Source organism: Chenopodium quinoa, unplaced genomic scaffold (assembly GCF_001683475.1).
Source record: "Chenopodium quinoa cultivar QQ74 unplaced genomic scaffold, ASM168347v1, whole genome shotgun sequence".
In the NCBI taxonomy this organism is placed as follows: Eukaryota; Viridiplantae; Streptophyta; class Magnoliopsida; order Caryophyllales; family Amaranthaceae; genus Chenopodium; species Chenopodium quinoa.
The window spans coordinates 140-15,600 of NW_018743655.1; the positions used below are offsets into that span (position 1 = coordinate 140).

Consider the following 15,461-nt stretch of genomic DNA (forward strand, 5'->3'; position numbering starts at 1 on the left):
AACAGATTAATGTTATTCAGAATTGATGAAAGAAAGATGATGAATAGAGAGAATTGGATGAATGAGATGAATGATAAAGAATAAGGAGAATTGATGAATGTTGATGATTGTTGATTGTAGATGATGAAGATAGTTGATAATTGGTGCATGAAAACGGAATTTTTGATACGATATTTATAGAGAAAATCAGCCAAAAAAGATAATTTATCAAAACAGAGTCTGAAGACCACAGAACCAACTTGGCGCCAGCCCTGGCTCATTGGCGCCAGGACCAGTGGCTAGCGCCAGGCGCCAATGGCTGGCGTCTGGCGCCAATCCTGGTTCCAGGCGCCAAGGCCTGGGGTTGGACGCCAAACCGGCTTTTAACACGTTTTCGAAAATCTGATAATTTTACCGTACTGGAAGATAAAATAATATAATTTCAGTCGGAAATGCTATTTGATCTAACTAAAACTCTAAAGAATCCTAATTGAATTAAGAATGATAAGACCTTCTAGAATGTTCTAGAAGACCGAAACCATTCCTAATTACATTAGGAATGATAAATCATATTAGGCCCTCCCCTAGATCATTGGGCCGTACTTAAAACTCAAACCGGGCCCAGTTTAGTAAATTGGCCATAACTTCCTCAATATTCATCGGAATTGGGCTTATAATATATCGTTGGAAAGGTCTTTGCAAGCCCCATCTAACTACACCACTATTAGACCCATATCATGGACCAACCAAACTGGATTGACTGTTTTCTTAAAATAAAGTTTTCAAAAACAGAGAGAAGAGAAAAGAAAAGAAATAAAACTTTCCGCAACACTAGACCTTTCCACACTTTCGTTTCATTCGATTATAATCCGACGTGAAAGGCATTCATCACTGGGTTTGGTTTTGGGGAGACACAAATGGGTGTCTACAACCCCCACCCGGTCTTCATGCACAACATAAAGGTGATAAAAACCATCTTTCTCAGGTGCTTCAAGAAACTCAACTATGTCCTTATCACCCTCAATTCTAGGCCTCCTAGTGTGTAAAGAACAACCCTTCTTTCTAAACCAAATATCCCCCACCTCAGCAAATTCCAAGTCAGTTTTAATCCAATAAACAAACTCAAAATAGCGCGCCTCCTCAACATTCACACGCAATGCAACCCCCCCACTTTGACGGGTCTACATTTGGCTTTTTTCATAAGTTGTCTTGTCATTCTTAGTCACAAAATGACCACCATAGTACATCCTAATGTTAATCGATTCCATGAATATAAACTAAGGTTCAAACATATTCACTCTACCATTAAACTTGACAAACAAATAAACCAAAACAAAATCGAAGAAATTCAACATTCGGGTTACATGTGAACCATTCAAGTCAACAAATTCAACTATAATTAATCAATGTTAGTGGGTTTTGCATCAACAACATAGTACAAATTCTCCAACAATTAGGTTAATTAGGTTCTTTTTTGTCTAATTAGTTATTTGTTAAACCCTAACAATTTACGCAATTTATGCATTTTCAGTGCAAAATTGAACAACAACGTACCTTGGTTTGTGTTTAACAACGTATTTGGGGAACCTTGTTTTGCGTCCAAACGACCCCTTTCTTCCTTCTTTAGCCATTGAAAAGAAGAAATTCGTGAGTTCAAAAGTATAGTAAAATAAGACCCCCCCCCTTTTTTTTTGCTATTTCCAGTAAAATTATGACGAATTTAATATTACTTAAGGTTATTGTTGAGGTACTAATGGCATGCAGCAGATGAGAGAGAGAGAGAGAGAAGCCCAAACTGATGTGATGGAATTGCAGAGAATTTATGGAAGAAAAAGGAGAAAACGAGAATAGAGGGGAGTTGGAGGGAAAATAGAGGGAAATTAAAAGGTGGAGTGCAAATATTGAAATCTGGGGTGCAAGTAGTGAAAAGAAAGAAGTCAATGCCGGGAAGTTGTAGTCAATGCCGAAAAGAGGGGGGGAGTTTCTACACAAAAAAAAAACGTGTTGGTTTTATTAAACAAAAAAATCGTTAAAAGATTTTTTTTTTCTGCAAAATGTGCCATTTAAAAAGATTTGTTTTTAACAAATTTGCCATATATTTAAGGTAGTATCATATTTAATTGGTTTGTAACGACTGACTAAAAAATCTTTCCTATGATGTTGATCTTTGTCAACTTAGCCTCAGTATAAAAGAATCATTTTTAATTAGATTTCTGGACAAAAATAAAAAAATAATAAAAAAATTGATGACTCATAGTCCCTAAACATTGCTGAGTAGGATAGGTCCCTCGACTTTGGGCTGACAAACACCAAACATGAAGATGAGGGAAAAATGCACAAAATAGTTCAGAGGGACTAAAAGATGACAAATACAAGACTATAGGGACTGTATAATACTTTCAAATACTTTACTCCTAAACCATTTTCAGTATAGCGAATTAAGAGCTAGACTTGAGTTGGTCGTAACTAAAAGATGATCTAGAACTGATAAATAAAATCAGTTGGGCACTAACTAACAAAATAACCAGTGTGTGATCTAGGTTTTACTCTGGATGCTACTTGAATAATTTTCAATTTTATTTTAAAGTTTAACGACTTTTTTTTATTTTCTTTTTTTTAAAAGTTATAATTTTTTTGGGTTTTGTTAGTAATTATGATATAATGGAAACAATAATAATGTAATGTGATTTGATATTCAAAAATATACACCCCAATTTGTAATTTTGTACTACTTTAAGCTAAGACGGTCATAACCATAAGTTAGGATTTCATTCAATTGATTTGATATTCAACCTTATGCAGTGACGCTAGTGAAAGAAGGGGCATGCATACATAGCACATAAACATTTTTAGGGACATTTTTAAATAGATAAATAGATTAAACAAAACAAAGGTTAATTTTACTCATACAAACCTTGTAAAAAAAAGGTCTTGATCTTAGTTGATACTCTTATACGGAGTAGTGCTAAGCCATTCAAATATTCAAATTCATTTACTCGTAATAAATACTAATTAGTCTTTTGTAAAAGAATTTAAACGTTTTTTTTTCGTTTACAATGAAGAGGCACATGCTAGGCACCTAGTAGATCCGCCTATGCAATTATTAGAGCTAACCAGTGATGTAACAATGGTTATTCAAGCACTTTTTCACTACTAGAAAAACATTTATTTGCAGCGGTCAAAAATCATTAATTTGCTGCGTTTTGGAATGGCAGCAAACGCCAGTGCAGCAAATCGATTGATTGATTTGCTGCGGCGACATCCGCTGCAAATCAATGCATTTATTTGCGGCGGATTTCTATTTTAACCCCCGCAAATAAATACATTCTACTAATAAAATAATAAATTATTTGTTGCGCTTTATGTGTAACACCCGCTGCTAATTAATAGTATTTTTTAAAAAAAAAATCCATTATTGGTAATAAATAATTAATAAATCAAAATTTCGACAGCACCTCCTCTGTTTTACGTGTGATATACCCATGAAGGACCTGTATTCCTGAACTTTATGAACAAAATACTTTAAATTAGCCCAAATTAGATTACCACAATACATATGATAAATTGTATTGTACGATTCAATTTTCTACATACAAAAAATAATCACTCCAAAACAAAAGTCAAAAAATATTGCTGCGAAACTATGATCACACGCAAATAATTAGTGAAATATGATGCCCATATGTTCCGCACTTCTTCAATATCATCATCAGTGTAAGGATCTTCATTTAAAGACATGCAAACCTATGAACATGATAAAATATATATAGTAAGTCATCAAAGTAATTTTAATAACAATAATAATAACATAGTAGAGAGTTGCCCCCCCCCCCCCCGGTCATATAACTAAGTTTTGTTCTAAGCCCCGTCACACCCGAGCAGCCATGCTAGCTTTGATGCACAAAAACAAAGGATATCTTGATTAATGTCTCCTTAATATGTGGTACTAAGTAATCCCAAACACCAACTGAAGCATCAAATAGATTATTACTTTAACAAAGGTTCAGTGGGCACATAAATTAGTTAGCACATTGTCCTTAAAAACAGGCTAGATTCAAAATAATGCAACAGTGATTTACCAAAAAAAAAAAAAAAAAAAAAAAAAAAAAATTAAATGATGCAACTGTGAAAAAAAAAAAAACGCCTTTAATTTGTTGGATACCTTTATTTGGTTTAAATAAGGCTATATATAAATAAAAGATTCATTTTGAAGACATTAGTAATGATAAGAATGAAAGGTCATACTCATACCTCATCAATATCATTTTCTTCACCGTATTTGGAGAGTATGTCATACATGTATCTCATTGTGTAAAAGCCACACTCGGTACCACCTCTTTGTTGAGCACACTAAGTAAAATTCAACAAAAAAAAAAAAAAAAAAAAAAAAAAAAACAAATTAAGGTGTATAATTGTTTTAAGGGTACCAAAATAGATTCCATTCATACGATATCATCTAAAACATACTATTTACTTACCTTCACAAGTTTCCATAGAGGTTCTTTTCTATTCACACGGTTTCCATTTAGCTTAAACCTCGTGAAAAAACTATTCATTTTCATTACAAAAGTAGAATTATAAGTATATTACTTGTTGCATATGTCTTACATATAATGTATATATAGAAACAAGAAACAATAAAATAGACTTACAAGCTCACAATAGTCTTCATTTTAACATTTCTCCTTGTCGTGGTTGGTCGAGCAGAGTCAAATTGATAAATAGTGCAAGTAGGTACACAGATTACCAAAAGCATCCAATGTTCCCTACGCCAGAAGGTAAGAATGTAAAATTCATCACATGTATGTATACTTAAGGGGTACACAATATGGAACTTATAAAGAAAAATATGAAAGGAAAGATAACGTACCAAAGTCACAATTAAAGGTGGTTGGTGCCAAGCTAGCAAGGACAAAAGTGATCATATGTTTGGCCTTCACTTCTCATTTGTTCAACAAACTTCCTAGTGAAAAAATGCATTAGCATAAAAATGTAACCAAGTACACTAAATCATCATTTAAAATAAATTAACTACAAGCATTGAGTCTTGAACTAATACCTTGGAAATGTTTTTAAGAGATAATTAATAATTCTCCAGAGGTTTCAGGGTACGCAGTAATATCATCATCACTGTCACAGATAAAATGCAGTAATCAAAGGAATACACCAATAACAGGGAGAGGCAAAACTAATGCTTTGAAGTTGGGCAATATATTCTGCCTAATATTCTGCTTAAGACTATATCCCTGTTGTGATACATTGACCCTTGAAGGCAATGACTTTACTCAACTCCCTCTTTCATTATTCATACATTATAATACATACACCAGATACATTCTAATCATAAGCAAACTCAATTCATGAAATCAATGGAGCAATAAAATGGGTTCCTAATATTCTCAATCACCAATGCAACAGTTCATTAAACAAATCTAAAATCACACGCAAACCCAGTTCATTGAATCAACAGATTTAAATGGGTATCAAAATTGTCTAACAAAAAATTACCAAATTCACATAAGCAGCAAATCGATAAAAATTATAACCAAGAACAAGCTAGCTTAGATTGAGGAAATTCATAAAAAGATACTAAACAACCCAGAAGCAGCAGACCAAGCTAGAATGTGAAAATTCATGCAAAAAAAAAAAATCAGAACAACCTAGAAGCAACAAATTAATAAAAATAAAAACCTAGAACAAGCTGCAATGAGCAAATTCACTACAAATCCGAACAACCCAGAAGCAGCAAGTTGATAAAATTAAAACCTGGAACAAGGTAGAAAGCTAATTCACGAAAAAATTAACCCAATAAACCCAACAATTGTGAAATTGACGAAAAAATGAGACTTTTTTTTGCTTCAATGATTCGTTATTTCTAGCTTCAACAAACCCAACAATTGTGAAATTGACAGTCGATGAAATTACTATGAGTAACTCAAATTGATAATCGTTGATTTACAAAAAAAAAAAAAAGTATTTACCTGATTAGGGTTTCGTCCTACAATTCGACGGTGAGGCTGCGGCGGCCGCTTGTAGAGACTGACGAGGAGGAACGGTCGGCGATGGTTGTGGAAAGTGAGGTGGTGGAGAGTGAGGTGGTGGAGTTTGAAGCAAGAACTTTTTTTTTTTAACAGAAGAAGCAAGCAGAACGTGAGGGAGGGGTGAGTGAAATGAATTAGGGGCTTAGGGCGGGTAAGGATGAAAGTGTAAGGGGAAAATATTGATTTGCTGCGTATTCTTTAAAAAACCCCTGCAAATAAATAGTTTTGATTCATGTACATTTAAAACCCTTTTAATTTGCAGCGTTTTAACAAAAATGCAGCAAATTAATAGCAGCAAATAAATATTTTTCTAGTAGTGTTTTTATTTTTTTTTTTTTTGAGGTAAAAGAGGGGATTAACTACTACATTCAACGTTCACAAAGGTAAAAGAGGGTTGCCCAAAATTACAAGTGACTGATCACCAACATTAGAAAATCCTGACAGAGCCTTTACTAAAGAACTAATGCAAATACTAGGGGGAGTAACTATATTACACAACCTGAACAAAATATTTGAACTCCCACGTGATTCCTTAGTAAGCATATCAACCTCTTGTTCTTTCCTCTTTCACCATAATAAAGCTTCACTTCAGGTGGTTCCTGTAGCTGCAACCTCCAAAGATTTATATTTGGAGTTAAAGTGGAGCTAAATTCTGGTTTGGTCAGCTCATCTACTAGATATTTACAATATGTTTCAATACAACAGCTATGCCATCCCTTTCCTTGAATCCACTATATTGCTATCCTGATGGCATGAAATCCAGCTTCCTTGGGAGAAGCAAAAAAGCCCCTCCATTGGAAACCCCATTTTCAATTTACCATAATTATCCCTACAAGCACCCGCACAACTTAACTCTTTGGTGGCATGAACAAAGGAAGCATCCACATTAATTTTAAGGGCAGAAGAAGGAGGAGGTTCCCATGTAGAAAGATCGGGATCTATCCAAGCATCATGATTCTTAGAGGAATATAACCATTCATTAGCAGCCCAAATACAATGGGAAAACTAATTTTTTAAGGTTTTGGTTTGTGTTTTGAGAAGATTCATTGGTTTCTCCTTTTCCATATGTGCCAAATGACAAAAGAAAAGAGGATATTCCATGGAATGTTAGAAAAGGAGATGGAGTTGCTTTATGGATTGTTTGACACCAAGAATGCAGGGGTTTAGTTGGAGATTTAGAGCAGCTAGGTGGAATTACTAGTTTTGACCAGAATTCAGTGGCTCTAGGCAGGAATGGAAGATATGGATGAATCCTCTTCTTTCGAAGGAAAAAAAAAATACATTTTCTAGATGGTCCAACATGTCTAAAGAAGAGATTTGATGCTGTAGGAAGTTTGTCCTAGATAAGTTGCCAAATGAACAACTTAATTTTAGGGTAAGTATCAGCTAACCATATGGTCCTCTAATCAATGGTTTGAAAATGAGGAGCCTGGTGAGGCTGAGCCTTATTATTAACAAGCCAATCCTTGGCTAGCTTGCTATCAAACTTGCCTTTTTTACTCCGCAAGGTGAAGTTAGAGTCAATGACAGGTTGATATTATGAATCCTGGCAAACAACTCATCAGGTAGAATTAAATTGCTTCTTCTAACTCCTGTTTGGAGTGGATTAGTAGAGAGCTCAGGGTTTGAGCTTAAGCTCAGATAGTCAGAGGACCTATTAGTTTTCTTTTGATATTCTCTGCATGAAGCCATGCATCATCCCAAAAGTTGATGGTGTCTCCATTTCCAGGTTCCCATTTGAGGTTCTCTTTGAAAATATCCCAACCTTTCCCTAAGGCATTCCAAATGTGGGATCCTTTATTCCTCACATACTTTTCAAACAAAATCTTCCTTGCGTAGTTTGTTTTCCCATCTAACATCCAACACAGTCTTGCCAACCAAGCTTGTTCAGTTCATCATGATTGAGAAAACCTAGGACCTCCCTTCTCTTTTTTCTTAGTAAAGGAATTTCCTCCCCCTCCCCAAAGGAAATTTGAACAAATGGAGTTTAGTTTATTTGTAATGTATTTGGGAAACTTTAGACAAGTCATTTGGTGTCTAGGGATAAAGAGAAGGGTTGATTAGAGTAGGATCAGTTTCCCTCCCCTTGAAAGAGTGTTTGTTTACCAGGCTGCAAGCTTTTTCCCCATTTTCTCAATGATTTTAAACAACTGGGTTTTAGTGGGTTTTTTCTCAGAAAGGGGATCAGATATGTGCCTAGATTAGCTAATTATTTAGTCACATTTAAGGCTTGTTCAAAGTCATCCACAATGCTAGCTAATTGGGGTGTTTTTTGAGAAGTAGATTTGCCTCTTGTCTTCATTTATCTTCTGGCCAGAAAGAGCGCAAAATTTTTTCATTCTAAGTTAAATACAGTAGAGTTTTCTTATTAGCCACCCCAAATAGCAAGCAAATCATCAGCAAAGAGGAGATGTGATATTAGAGTACTACCTCCTTTGAATCTGAAGGGCATCCAATTCTTCTTGTGACATTCATCATGAATCATTCTGGAAAGGTATTCAAGATAGAGAATGAAAATGTAAGGGGACCACAAAGGCCCCCCTTGTCTAATACCTCTAGAGAATGAAAATGAAAATGTGTGACAGCTTGCCATTGATAGGGATTTTTGAAGTGAGAGAGGTGATGCAAGACATGATAAGAGAAATGGAGTCTTTAGGGAAGTTGAAGGATTGCTAAACAAAGTTTTATGAAGGGCCACTCTAGCCTAACATAAGCCTTTTCTAAGTGGGGTTTGTAAAACGTTGCTCCCCTTTTACTAAGCATCATTCGCATTTTTTTTAGGATTTTACATTTTTACCCCTATCAAATAAATACCCACGACTCACTCCACGACACTCACAACTCTCATACTTCACTCTTATACTAATATACAAAGATTACAATAATAATACTACCTTCGCTTCAGATTACTCGCAACAGTTTCCTAAAATGGCTGCTTCACATTACTCGCAACAAATTATTGTCTTTCCTTTTTTAGTAAGTTTTTGACCATAAAATGACAATTTTACCCTTACTTTTTTTTTATAAACATCCTAATTAAATTATAAGTTTGTTCTTATTACCTTAATATGTAAGGTTAATTAATTTCACCTTATCACTATATTCATCCTAATTCATTCCCCTCCATCTACATCCAACATCTTCTTTCATAAGTTTTCTCTCTCTTCCTTCATAATCACCACCTTCAATGGCAACCACCACCTTCAATGGAAACCACCACCATCACCACCGCCACTACCACCACCAACATCTTTAATGGAAACCACCACCTACATCGCCGCCTTTGTTTTCTCTCTCTTCCTTCGCCTTTTGTTTCCTCATTTGGCTATGAAACCCAAATTCGAAGGTTTTTTTGTCAAATTTAACCATCAAAACTCTAGATCTAGAGTTTTGATGATTAAATTTGACCAATTAATGTTGTAATCGATGATAGAGAAGGGTTTGTATAGACACCTAAAAATGTCTCCCCAAAACCAAACCCGATGATGAACAACCTTTCACCGCCACTATTGGTCGGTTCAATATTTAATCCCGAGAGTGCTTAAAAATCGTATTTGATTAAATTCAATTTTTGAATAGTCCATGGATTAGTCTTGATGTTTGGTCAAAGCATAGTTTTAATTTCAGCCCAAACTTATTATTTAATTTTAGCCCAAACCTTTTTTTTTTTTTTTATTTTACTGTTTATTTTAGCCCAAATAATAATAAAATCAGAATATGGCCCGAAATTATCAATCGGTACTTAAAATGCTGAACGAAATTAGGGTTAAAAAATGAATTTAGACAGAAAAGCGGACTGAAAAATTCCCGCGTTCACGGCAACAGTCCACCGTGTCACGAGAAACTTTCCGTCTGACGATGGGGTTCCCCGTGACACGGGAAACCTGCTGTGACACGGGAATTTCCGTGTCCTTTCCGCGTAAACCCTTAACGCGTTTTCTCCCCCGTTCACTAAACATTTCCCGCATCACACAAAATGTGCATCGTGTCAAGGGAATGTTTCTCGTCTGACGGTGGGATTTCCCGTGTCACGGTACACTTTGCCGTGTCGCGGGATACTTTTTTAGGGTTTTTATCATTTAAGGGTTCTGTGTGTTCCCTCAACACATTTTTTCTATAAATACCCCCTTATTTCTGATATACGGGGGCATCAATTAATTCTCTAGTTTTTTCTCTCTTCTATGCTCTAGCCTAAACACTAGCCTACCCTTATTCTTTCAAAATTCCTTCTTCAAGCACTCCTAGGAGTCCATACTTTTCTCGTGGTTCTGTCCTTAAGCCAAGGCGTGAAAGGTAGAACTGTTTGAGGGTTTGGCCCTAAATCAACTCTACTTAATTTAATTTAATTTAATTATTGTTCTATTATTTCCTTGAAGTTACTAACTCGTTTATTATTTTGTAGTTGCAAGCAAACAAAATCAAAGTAAGAATTATGTTCCTTTTAATACTATTATTTTTCTAACGATTTTGTATTGTTGGAATTATTGTTAAATTGCTTCCTATATTAATGTTAATTATTCTATTATTTATTATGATCACAATATTGCATGTTTAAAGGGAATATGTAATTGAAAATCACGCCTAATAAGATAATTTGGACAGCCGGTTTAGGTTCCTTTTTAATCTTGTTGCTTAATTCAAGTGATCACAAATATTTTAGAATTATGTGTTGCATTAATATTCAACCAATTTAGCCTAATAATAGTTTGGAGAAAATCAAATCTCTGTTTGTATGCCTTTGAGATTGCATGAATGCTTTTCACTATAAGAATCGAGTAGAGGCCAATACGGGCGAATGTGACTCCATGACTCACTTCGTACCACCATCCCCGATCCTCCTTTCGTGGTTCCGAACCATATGGAGTTAGTAATTTCATGGATTATGAATGGGGTGTAACCTTCACGGGTCAATCGTTGTTGCCTTCGTTGTCCCTTTATCGTGGTTGCCTTTTATGATCCGTGATCAACGGTTTACAAGTTCCTTTAAAACTTGTTGGCGACTCCCTACTTTCCTTGTCCCTAATCGTATATGTCAATTCCCACTTCCTAAGAGTGTCAAGCATATTCACCACATGCTTTTAACGTAGGCGCACTTCGAGCGACGCCTACAATTTGTGGGTTCGTGGTAAGTTTGTTTGTGGTTGCTAGATTCGTGGGTTGTGGTGGCGTCGTGGGTTCGTGGGTTGGTGGTGGGTTCAAGGTTGAGTGGTTTCGTTGGGTTGGTGGTGGTGGGTTTTTAGGATAATCGTGGTTTGTGGGTTGGTGGTAGGGCTGGCAAATGGATCAGGTCGGGTCGGGTTCGTGTTCGGGTCAACTAATTTTCTGGTCAGCTACCCCCAACCCGAACCTGATCCATTTAACTTTTCGGGTTGAAAACCCCAACCTGAACCTGATATTTTCGGGTTCGGGTCAACCCGATATTGACCTTATTTGACCTGATTTTTTTTTTTTTGAATCAATTTGCTTTAACTTGAAACTGACTTGATTTTTTTTTTCTCCAAATATTAATCTGATATGGGTTAAGTGATTCATATAATAATCTGATATTAGGTAAATCATATAAATTATATGAACAACACCGTATAAATTTGGTAAATTGTAAAAATTTAATCAAAAAAATAACAACAATAGAAATTAATAACAGAATTTTTAAGTGTATTTTCTTGCAATTTAACATGAACAACAACAAAAATCTCAAAGCAAAACAATACAATAACGTTAAAAAAATCGAAATCGGCAAACTACAATAAAAATTGATGAAAGTTCTTGAAAACTAGCAACTTGAAGCTTGATGTCTGTGAAGGTGAAGAAGACATGAAGGAGGAACACTTGCAAAGGATTTTAGGAATTGATATCTTGAGAGTTGAAGAGAGAGAAAAAATGAAATATGGGAGAGAATATGAATTCCAATGGCTGATGAGTGATGAGAGGAGTGAGAATTGGATAGAATTTAGGGTTTTAGTTTTTATATGGACATATATGGCTATGTATGGGCTTTGGGCTTATTTTATTAGCTTTCTTTCAGTTTTTTTTTTAAAAGAAATTACTGATCAAGGTTCGATTATCATGACCCAAAAATATTTTCGGGTTAAGTGGGTCATATTCGGGTTGGAATTTTCAACCTTAACCTAACCCATTTATTTATCAGGTCGGGTTCGTGTCAACCCATTTAACTTTTCGGGTCGAAAATCTCAACCCTAACTCGCTATTTTCAGGTCGGGTTCGTATCGGGTTTTCGGGTTGGGTCAGCTTTTGCCAGCCCTAGTTGGTGGTGGTGGTGGGTTCTAGGATTTTCATGGTTTGTGGGTTGGTGGTGGTGGGTTTAAGGATTTTCGTGTTGGTGGGTTCAAGATTGTGTGGTTTCACTTGGTTGGTGGTGGTGGTGGTGGTGGTGGTGGGGGGGGGTCTACGGTGTTCGTGGTTGTGTGGGTTTTCAAGGATGGTATGGTGGGTTGCGACGGCTGGGTTTTGATCCGTTCGTGGTGGTGTTGGGGTGCGTCGGTGGTGGTTGTGGTGTCGGGTTCATCGATTTCAGTGGTGGGTGGTTTCGGTGATGCTGAGTAGTGGTGGTGGGTGGTTTCGGTGATCCTGGGGTAGTGGTGGGTGGTTTCGGTGATGCTGGGGTGGTGGTGGGTGGCTTGGGTTGCTGCTTGGTGGTGTGGGTGGTGGTGGGGTATTTAATTTAATTAAGGTTGAATTTATTTTTCCTTTTTTTTTTGGGTTGGATTAATAGTTAAACATATACCTTTATATTTCCATAATCAAGCTTTCAATCTTTTGCCTCGGCCTCCACAAACATGTCCTTTGTTGCGAGTAAAATGAAGCAGAGGTAGTATACAAAGATTACAATAATAATATACAAAGATTACTAATATACAAAGATTACAATAATAATATACAAAGAATACTAATATACAAAGATTAATAATACACAAAGATTCTAATACTATAAAGATTACTAATATACAAAGATTAATAATATAGAAAGATTACTACTAATATACAAAGATTACAATAATAATAATACATATAAAAAAAAAACCCCAAACATGACATCCGCCCAAAAATTTAGGATCCACCTAGCTGGATCCTAAATTTTTAAGTGGATCCACCTAGGCGGATCCTAATTTTTTAGGCGGATGTTTTTTTCAAATTTTTTTTTAAAAAAGTACGACGACTTACAGAATCCTCCGACAAAGCTTCCGGTGTCCGAACGTTGTTGTCATCTATCGTCCTATACCCGTCGCTAATGCTTAATAATTTTTGTTTTTTAAAACTCGGATTTTTGGTGGTAGATCGAATGTGGTGGGGTCGGATGTGGTAGTGTCGGGATTTTTTTTACCACGTGTTAGTAAGTGGAGGGGTCGGGAATGATATTATACCATTATACACTACAACTTACACAAAGGGCAATATCGTCCCTCCATGTCAAAAAAGGAGCGTTAATATGTAAAATGAGAGCGACATTTAACAGTTCACTTTCTAAGTCAAGTTTAAGAGCAAAGAGGCCCTTAGAACCCTTTTTTTTCCTTCATGGAATGAAGTATTTCAAAAGCTATGTGTAATCAACTTAGTTCCCCTCCCTTTAGCTTTTCATTAGGGCATTAAGAATTTTAAATTATCCCTTATATATGCTCGTCAAAAAAGAAAGATTATCCCTTGTGAAGAAAAACTTCTATTTTCTCCTTTTTCCATATTATGTCAATCCCTTATATATGCTCGTCAAAAAAGAAAGATTATCTCTTGTGAAGAAAAACTTCTATTTTCTCTTTTTCCATATTAAATCAAGAATTTTTTTAAAAAAAAACGGGGGAAAATGGCTTCGCCCAGGCTCGAACTGGGGACCTTCAGTGTGTTAGACTGACGTGATAACCAACTACACCACGAAACCTCTTCTGAAGAAAGTACTCTAAATATATAACTTAGTCTTAAAGTCAATAGCCTAAAACAGAAAATTAGCGGGAAATGTATACTACAGTAGTAATAAAAAATTAAAAATCCGAAAATCCTTGACAAAATATCTCTCTCCTTTCTCTCTCCTGAAGTTACAGTAAGAAATGAGCTTGAAAGAGTGCAACAATGGCGAAACAAGAGGAGAGAGAAGAAAACCAGCAAAATTGGAGGAAAGAAGTCGATAACAATATCAACCGTCTTCAATTTCTACTCTTCGGCGCCGATTTCGCTTTAGAGAACCGCGATTATTCTTCCGCACAACTTCTCAGTCTTCGTCTCCTCGGTTTTCTCGATTCTCGCTCTCAAAAAGACGTCAGTTCCTCGTTTGTTCTTCCTATTCGTCGTCATGCTTTGTCTAATCTCGACGCTTCTCGCCGTGAACTTACTCCCGTTAACGACCGGTAACTCTTTCTCTCTATTATGTTCCTTTTTGAGGTATTTGTAATTGTTTTTTTTTTTTTTGTTGATTTTGGTGAATTTTTTGTTTGATGATGGATTTTATATTGCGAATTGAAGCTGAATTGCTAATGATTTCGTTATTCGATATTTTCGGTGGAAAATTGTATATAAGTGCTTAATTTTGTTCAATTTTTCTGTTCACGAAATTGATTGCTATATTTTGATATTGAATGGAGCTGCAATTTGAGCTAATTTGATTATCGCCATTTTTCAAAAATTATTGTTTTGTTTTTGAATTGGAGGAACTGTTTTGGTGTTAGGTTTTGTTTCAGAAGTTGAATCTCTATATTTTGATGAATGCGAACATCGTTCCATTGATTATAAGAGATGAAGCTCTAGTGAATTTCTAAATTTTGGCTTTTGGAAGCAGGATTAAGACACTTGTGAATTGTAATTTTGTTGATTGGATAAAATTAATTGTGTTTATTTGAAAATTACTTACGAAGTATTTTAAATTCTGTAACTAAACCAGAAGAACTTCACGTCATTGATTGGAGGAACACTTTATTGTTCGGGTTTTGTAAGGAAAACTAAGACGTACTTTGTATATTGTAATGCAAATTGTTGATTGTAGGAGTTTGTTGGCCAACACATTTGATACATAGCAAAATGGTTTTGCTCTTAAATTGATTGCTAATGTTATCTTACTTTTATTGTGATATGTCTAGGCAATAGATGCTCCAAGAACTATAAAGGAAAATAAAGCTTACGTCTGCCTTAAATAATTCAACACAACCCTATAGAGATGGAAACTAGTGATGTGACATGCCTTGTGCTATTATTGTACTCCATATATAAGTGAAAAATACCTAGAAGGGAGATTGAAGATGGAGAGTATAATCATATCCATGAAAATGCTCACAGTATGTGGTCTTAAAAGGGAAAGGAATGCATATGAGGTCATAAAATGTTGTATTCTTGGTTTGCTGCTACAAGAGAAGCTATTAGTGTCAAAAAGCGATAAGTGAGATTTACTAGTGGCTTTCTGAATGACCTAGTCAGAGATCATGTAGGAAACACCGGTTCCCT

The 15,461-nt window shown here is 35.5% G+C and overlaps 1 long non-coding RNA gene, 1 other non-coding gene and 1 pseudogene across 3 annotated transcripts; 1 reads left to right on the forward strand and 2 right to left on the reverse strand.

Moving 5' to 3' along the window:
- Nucleotides 1–3,635: 3,635 nt before the first annotated feature.
- Nucleotides 3,636–6,186, reverse strand: LOC110683278. Of its 2 annotated transcripts, none has more exons than XR_002503592.1 (7): nt 5,961–6,186; nt 5,039–5,109; nt 4,850–4,938; nt 4,632–4,745; nt 4,458–4,527; nt 4,231–4,329; nt 3,636–3,723 (listed from the first exon to the last, which is right to left on the reverse strand). It is a non-coding gene; the product is annotated as an uncharacterized LOC110683278 (long non-coding RNA). The 2 variants fall into 2 exon arrangements; XR_002503591.1 differs by having other exon boundaries at nt 4,850–4,942.
- Nucleotides 6,187–13,837: 7,651 nt separating this feature from the next.
- TRNAV-AAC lies at nt 13,838–13,911 on the reverse strand. The gene has a single exon. It is a non-coding gene; the product is annotated as a tRNA-Val (tRNA).
- A 153-nt stretch (nt 13,912–14,064) lies between these two features.
- The window catches only part of LOC110683279, a 7,149-nt pseudogene continuing 5,752 nt past the window's right edge, over nt 14,065–15,461 (forward strand).